Source organism: Panulirus ornatus, chromosome 72 (assembly GCF_036320965.1).
Source record: "Panulirus ornatus isolate Po-2019 chromosome 72, ASM3632096v1, whole genome shotgun sequence".
Lineage (NCBI taxonomy): Eukaryota > Metazoa > Arthropoda > Malacostraca > Decapoda > Palinuridae > Panulirus > Panulirus ornatus.
Genome location: NC_092295.1, coordinates 10822120 through 10832205, shown reverse-complemented (window position 1 = coordinate 10832205; position 10086 = coordinate 10822120). Strand labels below are relative to the sequence as shown.

The window sequence follows — 10086 nt, the reverse complement described above, 5'->3', positions numbered from 1 at the left end:
TCGCCATTTCCCGCGTTAACGAGGTAACGTTAAGAACAGAGGACTGAGCCTTTGAGGGAATATCCTTACTTGGCTCCCTTCTCTGTTCCTTCTTTTGGAAAATTAAAAGACGATAGTGGAGGATTTTCAGCCCCCCGCTCCCTCCCCTTTCGGTCGCCTTCTACGACACGCAGGGAATATGTGTGTGTGTGTGTGTGTGTGTGTGTGTGTGTGTGTTCACACAATTTTCTAAGTGTATTGCTGGACTCAGACAGCTTGTGGTTCCGCCGCGAGGGAAGTTTCTCCTTCGATGAGATTTTAACATCGGACTGCAGTCTGGTCGGGGAACTTCTGTTTCCAAAGGAGAACAATCTTTCCCTGCTACTGCAGCGCTGTGTTTAAGGCAGACACTGTAGGAGAAAGGAGCCTTGGAGAATATAATGATACATATTCTTTTTATAATAGCAGTAGTGTCCAGATGTTTGAAGAGCCTACAACAAAGCCATCCATAATGACCTCTGTAGCAGAAAAGAACTGAATTAATGCATGACACAGAACGTTGCATTCTGACAAACCACTTAAATACTAGCGATTATCAACAGTCCATTGTTTACCTTCTGACTATCACCAACAATTAATTTCCAGTGTTGCCAGGGAACCTCTCTCATCACCACTGCCATAAATTTGTATTGTTTGTAATTCTTCGTAACAAATTATTGAAATCTTCCTTCCATTCTCAGCAATCACCAGGACTCTCAGCAGCCTACCAAATGAGTGACAAGTTGATAAGGTAATTACCCACTGGATTTTGTATCAGCTGGACACGCGAGGCAGGCGCGCGCATACTCCACCCCCAACCCACAAGTTCAGCGGCCAGTGTAGGCTCTGTCACACTGCCTGGGTCAGTTGTCAGCGGCCCACCGCGGGAGCACGAGCGATTGCATGGAGTACCTGCTCTGTTATCACGTTTGTTATCTGGTATATGACCAGCTACGAAAGCACGATAGTGAAATATTCTTCCGGTGAATTAACTTTGGCCTGATGCTACTGCGCTTAAGTATGATGTAATGTTGGATAATCTGACGCATGAGTTCTACGAACTAAGGGACAATCGTTGTTCTTATCATTACAGAGTTAAAAACATAATTCGCAGAGAGACGGTAAAAGTCTTGCGCACCAGTGACTCTTCGCAAACAGATGAGTGTAAGCTCTACCAGCTGCATGACATTATTAAAGACAATGGTTGCATACTTTGTATAGTAATGGTTCATAACAGGTTACAGAGCAGTTCCTTTAGCGTCATTCTATGGTGACTGTCTGGCTATGACATATGGTCCACCTCTGTAAGTGTGTGATGGGTGTTTTTTGTCTGTTTGTAATTAGTATGTGTGGTAGTGCCATGCGCTGATGTCTATGGATGACACGAGTGCTGTCGTGTGTTGATGTTTGTAGCTGGCGTGTCTGTAACAATGGCCTGTCTTAAAATCTTTGGCTTCGACCTTGTGTTTAGTGTTAGTCTGTGGTTGTGAATTGCTTCTGTATATGTAAAAAGATATATTACTGACGATCGTTAGTTTCTGTGAATGTGTTAGTTTCTGTCTGTAGCTGTGTAGGTGTTAGTGTCCGTCGACGAATTCTAACAACAGAAACGGACACGACAACAGAAATATAGTGACTGTTTTCCTGCTGTTGTGAATGACCTGGTGTGTCTGCGATCATGAATCATTCTTTATCTTTCTGTGACGGTAAATGTGTTAGCGTTTCTCTATGACTCTGTCAATCTATGAAATTTATGTATGTTTAAGTCTTATATGTACTTAGATATGTATTATGCTTTTCTGCGATTGTGGTAAGAGCGTCTGTTCTCCGTAGTTGTAGTGACGTATGTGATGGTGCTGCAGATGAGTGTTAATCTTAGGCTGTCGTATGCGTTACTATTCTGGTTGACATGTGTCATTGCCTGTAGCTAACGCTATGATGTGTAACGTAGGCCTGTAGGAATGTCACATGATCGATTCCTACCGTCTATGGTTGTGATGTTCTCCTGGCTGCCTGTGGCACTGGTATATATAAAGACTTGTCTGTTTGTATTTACGGTTTGTTGTATTTCTATGTCTGTCTTGTGTGTGTGTGTATATATATATATATATATATATATATATATATATATATATATATATATATATATATATATATATATATATTTTTTTTTTTCCAAAAGAAGGAACAGAGAAGGGGGCCAGGTGAGGGTATTCCCTCAAAGGCCCAGTCCTCTGTTCTTAACGCTACCTCGCTATCGCGGGAAATGGCGAATAGTATGAAAAAAAAAAAAAAAAATATATATATATATATATATATATATATATATATATATATATATATATATATATCAACTTTCTAAAAGGGGAAACAGAAGAAGGAGTCACGCGGGGAGTGCTCATCCTCCTCGAAGGCTCATGTTGGGGTGTCTAAATGTGTGTGGATGTAACCAAGATGAGAGAAAAGGAGAGATAGGTAGTATGATTGAGGAAAGGAACCTGGATGTTTTGGCTCTGAGTGAAACGAAGCTCAAGGGTAAAGGGGAAGAGTGGTTTGGGAATGTCTTGGGAGTAAAGTCATGGGTTAGTGAGAGGACAAGAGCAAGGGAAGGAGTAGCACTACTACTGAAACAGGAGTGGTTGGAGTATATGATAGTGTAAGAAAGTAAACTCTAGATTGATATGGGTAAAACTGAAAGCTGATGGAGAGAGATGGGTGATTATTGGTGCATATGCACCTAGGCATGAGAAGAAAGATCATAAGAGGCAAGTGTTTTGGGAGCAGCTGAATGAGTGTGTTAGTGGTTTTGATGCACGAGGCCGGGTTATACTGATGGGTGATTTGAATGCGAAGGTGAGTAATGTGGCAGTTGAGGGAATAATTGGTATACATGGGTTGTTCAGTGAGGTGAATGGAAATGGTGAAGAACTTGTAGATTTATGTGCTGAAAAAGGACTGGTGATTGGGAATACCTGGTTTACAAAGCGAGATATACATAAGTATACGTATGTAAGTAGGAGAGATGGCCAGAGAGCGTTATTGGATTACGTGTTAATTGATATGCGCGCAAAAGAGACTTTTGGATGTTAATGTGCTGAGAGGTGCAACTGGAGGGATGTCTGATCATTATCTTGTGGAGGCTAAGGTGAAGATTTGTATGGGTTTTCAGAAAAGAAAAGTGAATGTTGGGGTGAAGAGAGAGGTGAGAGTAAGTGAGCTTGGGAAGGAGACTTGTGTGAGGAAGTACCAGGAGAGACTGAGTACAGAATGGAAAAAAAGTGAAAACAAAGGAGGTAAGGGGAGTGGGGGAGGAATGGGATGCATTCAGGGGAGCAGTGATGGCTTGCGGAAAAGATGCTTGTGGCATGAGAAGCGTGGAATGTGGGCAGATTGGAAAGGGTAGTGAGTGGTGAGATGAAGAAGTAAGATTATTAGTGAAAGAGAAGAGAGAGGCATTTGGACGATTTTTGCAGGGAAATAATGCAAATGAGTGGGAGATGTATAAAAGAAAGAGACAGGAGGTCAAGAGAAAGGTGCAAGAGGAGAAAAAGAGGGCAAATGAGAGTTGGGGTGAGAGAGTATCAATAAATTTTAGAGAGAATAAAAAGATGTTTTGGAAGGAGGTAGATAAAGTGCATAAGACAAGGGAACAAATGGGACCTTAAGTGAAGGGGGCTAATTGGGAGGTGATAACAAGTAGTGGTGATGTAAGAAGGAGGTGGAGTGAGTATTTTGAAGGTTTGTTGAATGTGTTTGATGATAGAGTTGCAGTATAGGGTGTTTTGGTCGAAGTGGTGTGCAAAGTGAGAGGGTTAGGGAAAATGATTTGGTAAGCAGAGAAGAGGTAGTAAAAGCTTTGCGGAGAATGAAAGCCGGCAAGGCAACGGGTTTGGATGGTATTGCAGTGGAATTTATTAAAAAGGGGTGACTGTATTGTTGACTGCTTGGTAAGGTTATTCAATGTACGTATGATTCGTGGTGAGGTTCCTGAGGATTGGCGGAATGCTTGCATAGTACCATTGTACAAAGGCAAAGGGGACAAAGGTGAGTGCTGGTGAGTATTCCTGGGAAATTATATGGGAGGGTATTGATTGAGAGGGTGAAGGCATGTACAGAGCATCAGATTGGGGAAGAGCAGTGTGGTTTCAGAAGTGGTAGAGGATGTTGGATCAGGTGTTTGCTTTGAAGAATGTATGTGAGAAATACTTAGAAAAGCAAATGGATTTGTATGTAGCATTTATGGATCTGGAGAAGGCATATGATAGAGTTGATAGAGATGCTCTGTGGAAGGCATTAAGAATATATGGTGTGGGAGGCAAGTTGTTAGAAACAGTGAAAGGTTTTTATCGACGATGTAAGGCATGTTTACCTGTAGGAAGAGAGGAAAGTGATTGGTTCTCAGTAAATGTAGGTTTACGGCAGGGGTGTGTGCTGTCTCCATGGTTGTTTAATTTGTTTATGGATTGGGTTGTTAGGGAGGTGAATGCAAGAGTTTTGGAAAGAGAGGCAAGTATGCAGTCTGCTGTGGATGAGAGAGCTTGGGAGGTGAGTCTGTTATTCGCTGATGATACAGCGCTGGTGGCTGATTCATGTGAGAAACTGCAGAAGCCGGTGACTGAGTTTGGTAAAGTGTGTGAAAGAAGAAAGTTGAGAGTAAATGTGAATAAAAGCAAGGTTATTAGGCACAATAGGGTTGAGGGTCAAGTCAACTCGGAGGTAAGTTTGAATGGAGAAAAACTGGAGGAAGTGAATTGTTTTAGATATCTGGGAGTGGATCTGGCAGCGGATGGAACCATGGTAGCGGAAGTGAATCATTTGGTGGGGGACGGGTATGTTTAAAGGAATGGTGGTTCCAACAATGTTGTATGGTTGTGAGGCGTGGGGTATGGATAGAGTTGTGGGGAGGATGGTGGATATGCTGGAAATGAGATGTTTGAGGACAATATGTGGTGTGAGGTGGTTTGATCGAGTAAGTAATAATAGGGTTAGAGATATGTGTGTTAATTACAATAAGTGTGGTTGAGAGAGCAGAAGAGGGTGTTTTGAAATGGTTTGGGCACATGGAGAGAATGAGTGAGGAAAGATTGACCAAGAGGATATATGTGTCGGAGGTGGAGGGAACGAGGAGAAGTGGGAGACCAAATTGGAGGTGGAAAGATGGAGTGAAAAAGATTTTGTGTGATCGGGGCCTGAACATGCAGGAGGGTGAAAGGAGGGTAAGGAATAGAGTGAATTGGATCGATGTGCTATACCGGGGTTGACGTGCTGTCAGTGGATTGAATCAGGGCATGTTAAGCGTCTGGGGTAAACCATGGAAAGCTGTGTAGGTATGTATATTTGCGTGTGTGGACGTATGTATATACATGTGTATGGGGGTGGGTTGGGCCATTTCTTTCGTCTGTTTCCTTGCGCTACCTCGCAAACGCGGGAAACAGCGACAAAGCAAAATATATATATATATATATATATATATATATATATATATATATATATATATATATATATATATATATATATACATATATATTCATATTTATCATGCTTAACCGCCGTCTCCCGCGTTAGTGACGTAGCGAAAGAAAACAGGCAAGGAAATGTCCAAACCCACCTACATACATCTGTATATACATAAACACCCACATATACATACATATACATTTCCATGTATACATATATATAGACACAGACATACCATACATACCCATTAATTTATTCATCCATTCTCATTGCCACCCGCTACACTCAAAATAGCAACCCCCCACACCTCCAGCAGGGAAGCGCCAGAAACAAAAAAGAAAAAAAAAAAAAAAGAAAAAACACGCCACATTCGATCACTCGCAGTCTCTAGCTGTCATGTGTAGTGCACTGAAACTAGGGCTCCTTTTCCTCATCCAGGTCCCACAGACCTTTCCATGGTTTACCTCAGACGCTTCACATGCCCTGGTTCAATCCATTGACAGTGCGTCAACCCCGGTATACCACATCGTTCCAATTAACTCTATTCCTTCCACGTCTTTCACTCTCCTGTATGTTCAGGCCCCGATCGCTCAAAATCTTTTTCACTCCATCCTTCCACCTCCAATTTGGTCTCCCATTTCTCCTTGTTCGCTCCAACTCTGACTCATATATGCTCTTTGTCAATATTTCCTCACTCATTCTCTCCATGTTTCCAAACGATTTCAACACACCCTCTTCTCTCTTCTGCTCTCTCAACCATACACACTCTTTATGTTACCACACATCTCTCTTATCCTTTCATTACTTACTCGATCACAACACCTCACGCCACATATTGCCCTCAAATATTTAATTTCCAACAAATTCACCCCCCTTCGCACAACCCTATCTATAGCCTGTGCCTCGCAACCACATAACACTGTTGGAGCGACTTTTCCTTCAAACAAAATCATTTTTGCTCACCGAGATAACGTTCTCGCCTTCCACACATTCTTCAATGCTCCCAGAACCTTCGCCCCCACCCACACCGTGTGACTCTCTTCCTCTTCCATGGTTCCATCCGCTGCTAAATCCACTCCCCGATATCTAAAACACTTCACTTCCTCCAGTTTTTCTCCATTCAGACTTACCTCCCAATTAACTTATCCCTCAACCCTAATGAAACAAATAACATTGCTCTTATTCACATTTACTCTCAACCTCCTTCTTTCACACACTTGGAACAAATCACTTTCCTCTCTCCGTACTCTTACATCCTTGGTAAAATCTTATCACTGCTTCTAGCAACTTCCCTCCCATACCATATACTCTTAAAACGTTCCACAAAGCATCTCTATCAGCCCTATCATAAGGCTTCCCCAGATCCATAAATGCTACATACAAATCCGTCTGTTTTTCTAAGTATTTCTCACATACATTCTTCAAAACAAACACCTGATCCACACATCCTCGACCACTTCTGAAACCACACTACTCTTCCCAACTTGATGTTCTGTACATGCCTTTGCCCTTAAAATCAATACCCACCCATATGATTTCCCGGGAATACTCGACAGACTTATGCCTCTGTAATTTGAACTCTCACCTTTAACCCCTTTGCCTTTATACAATGGCTCTATGCATGCATTCCGCCAATCCTCAGGCACTTCTCCATGATCCATACATACATTGAATATCCTTACCAACCAATGAGCAACAAAGTCACCACCTTTTCTTAACAAGTTTCATTGCAATACCATCCAAACCCGCAGCCTTGCCGGCTTTCATCTTCTGCAAAAGTTTCACTACCTCTTTTTTGTTCACCAAAAACATTTTCCCTGACCCTCTCACTTTGCACATCACCCCGACCAAAACACCCTACATCTGCCACTCAATCATCTAACACATTCCACAAACATTCAAAATACTCACTCCATCTTCTCACTCCATCACTACTTGTTATTACCTCCCCATTTGCCCCCTTCACCGATGTTCCCATTTGTTCTCCTGTTTTACGCACTATATTTACCTCCTTCCAAGACATCTTTTTATTCTCCCTAAGATTTAATGATACTCTCTCACCCCAACTCTCATTTGCCCTCTTTTTCACCCTTTGCGCCTTTCTCTTGACCTCGTGCAGCTTTCTTATATACATCTCCCAGTCATTTGCACTACTTCCCTGCAAAAATCGTCGAAACAGCTCTCTCTTCTCTTTCACTAACATCATCATCCCACCATTCACTATCCTTTCAAAGTTGCCCACCTTCCACCTTTCTCATAACACATGCATCTCCTGCGCAAGCCATCACTGCTTCCCTAAATACATCGCATTCCTCCTTCACTCCCCTTACGTCATTTGTTCATACCTTTTGCCATTCTGCACTCAATCTCTCCTGGTTCTTCCCGACACGAGTCTCATTTCCAAGCTCACCTATCTCACTATTCTCTTCTCCCCAACGTTCTCTCTTTTTTTCTGAAAACTTCTACAAATCTTCACCTTCGCTTCCAAAAGACAGTGATCAACTATCCATCCAGCTGCACCTCTCAGCACAATAACATCCAAAAGTCTCTCTTTCACACGCCTGTCAATCAACACGTAATACAATAATGCTCTCTGGCCATCTTTCCTACTTACGTATACTTAGGTATATCTCCTTTTAAGCCAGGAATTCCCAATCACCAGTCCATTTTTAGCACACAAATCCACAAGCTCTTAACCATTTCCATTTACAACACTGAACACCCCATATACATCAACTATCCACTCAACTGCAACATCACTAACCTTTACATTTAGATCACCCATTACTATAACCAGGTCTCATGCATTAATGCTACTAACACACTCACTCAGCTGCTCCCAAAACACTTGTCTCTCGTGATCTTTCTTCTCATTACTTGGTGCATAGGCATCAATAATCACACATTTCTCTCCAACTTTCTGTTTTACCTATATCAATCTAGAGTTTACTCCTCCCTAAGCAAGAGTGCTTAGGGAGGCGTGCTACTCCTTATTTTACTCTTGTCCTCTCACTAACCCCTGACTTTACTCCCAAGACATTACCAAATCACTCCTCCCCTTTACCCTTGAGCTTTGTTTCAAAATATCCAGGTTCATTTTCTCAAACATACTACCTATCTCTCCTTTTTTCTCATCTGCGCTGCCTCGCACTCATGAGGGGGGAGGGGGATGGTATTCCATGTGTGGCGAGGTGGCTATGGGAATGAATAAAGGCAGACAGTGTGAATTGTGTGCATGGGTATATATGTATGTGTCTGTGCGTGTATATATATGTGTACATTGAGATGTATAGGTATGTATATTTGAGTGTGTGGACGTATATGTATATACATCGTGTATGGGGGTGGGTTGGGCCATTTCTTTCGTCTGTTTCCTTGCGCTACCTCGCAAACGCGGGAGACAGCGACAAGGCAAAATAAATAAAATGAATAAAATATATATATATATATATATATATATATATATATATATATATATATATATATATATATATATATATATATATATATATATATATATATACACACAGACATATACATATATACATCTGTACATAATTCATACTGTCTGCGTTTATTCATTCCCATCGCCACCTCGCCACACATAAAATAACAACCCCTCCCCCCTCATGAGTGCGAGGCAGCGCTAAAAGACAACAAAGGCCCCCATTCGTTCACACTTCACCGCCACCCTATGATTCACTTCCGCTTCCATGGTTCCATCCGCTGCCAAATCCACTCCCAGATATCTAAAACACGTCACTTCCTCCAGTTTTTCTCCATTCAAACTTGCCTCCCAATTGACTTGTCCCTCAACCCTACTGTACCTAATAACCTTGATCTTACTCACATTTACTCTCCGCTTTCTTCTTTTACACACTTTACTCAACTCAGTCACCAGCTTCTGCAGTTTCTGAGCCGAATCAGCCACCAGCCCTGTATCTTCAGCGAACAACAACTGACTCCCTTCCCAAGCTCTCTCATCCACAACAGACTGCTTACTTGCCCCTCTTTCGAAAACTCATGCATTCACCTTCCTAACAATCCCATCCATAAACAAATTAATTTGTTTATGGATGGGGTTGTTAGGGAGGTGAATGCAAGAGTTTTGGAAAGAGGGGCAAGTATGCAGTCTGTTGTGGATGAGAGAGCCTGGGAAGTGAGTCATTTGGCTTATGTGAGAAACTGCAGAAGGTGGAGACTGAGTTTGGTGAAGAGTGTGAAAGAAGAAAGTTGAGAGTAAATGTGAATAAGAGCAAGGTTATTAGGTAAAGTAAGGTTGAGGGACAAGTCAATTTAGAAGTAAGTTTGAATGGAGAGAAACTGGAGGAAGTAAAGGGTTTTAGATGTGTGGGAGTGGATTTGGCAGCGGATGGAACCATGGAAGCGGAAGTGAACCATAGGGTGGGGGAGGGGGCGAAAGTTCTGGGAGCGTTGAACAATTTGTGGAAGTCGAGAACATTATCTTGGAAAGCAAAAATGGGTATGTTTGAAGGAATAGTGGTTCCAACAATGTTATATGGTTCCGAGTTGTGCGGAGAAGGGTGGATGTGCTGGAAATGAGATATTTGAGGACAATATGTGGTGTGAGGTGGTTTGATCGAGTAAGTA

The 10086-nt window shown here is 42.0% G+C and overlaps 1 protein-coding gene across 1 annotated transcript in view; it reads left to right on the top strand.

Annotated features, from left to right (window-relative positions):
* The first annotated feature begins 876 nt into the window (after positions 1-876).
* Positions 877-10086, top strand: part of LOC139748055 (dynein axonemal intermediate chain 1-like) — a 553383-nt gene continuing 544173 nt past the window's right edge. Inside the window, exon 1 of the mRNA XM_071660634.1 lies at positions 877-1182. The gene's annotated coding sequence lies outside the window, so the exon portion shown is untranslated. The remainder of the gene's footprint in view (positions 1183-10086) is intronic.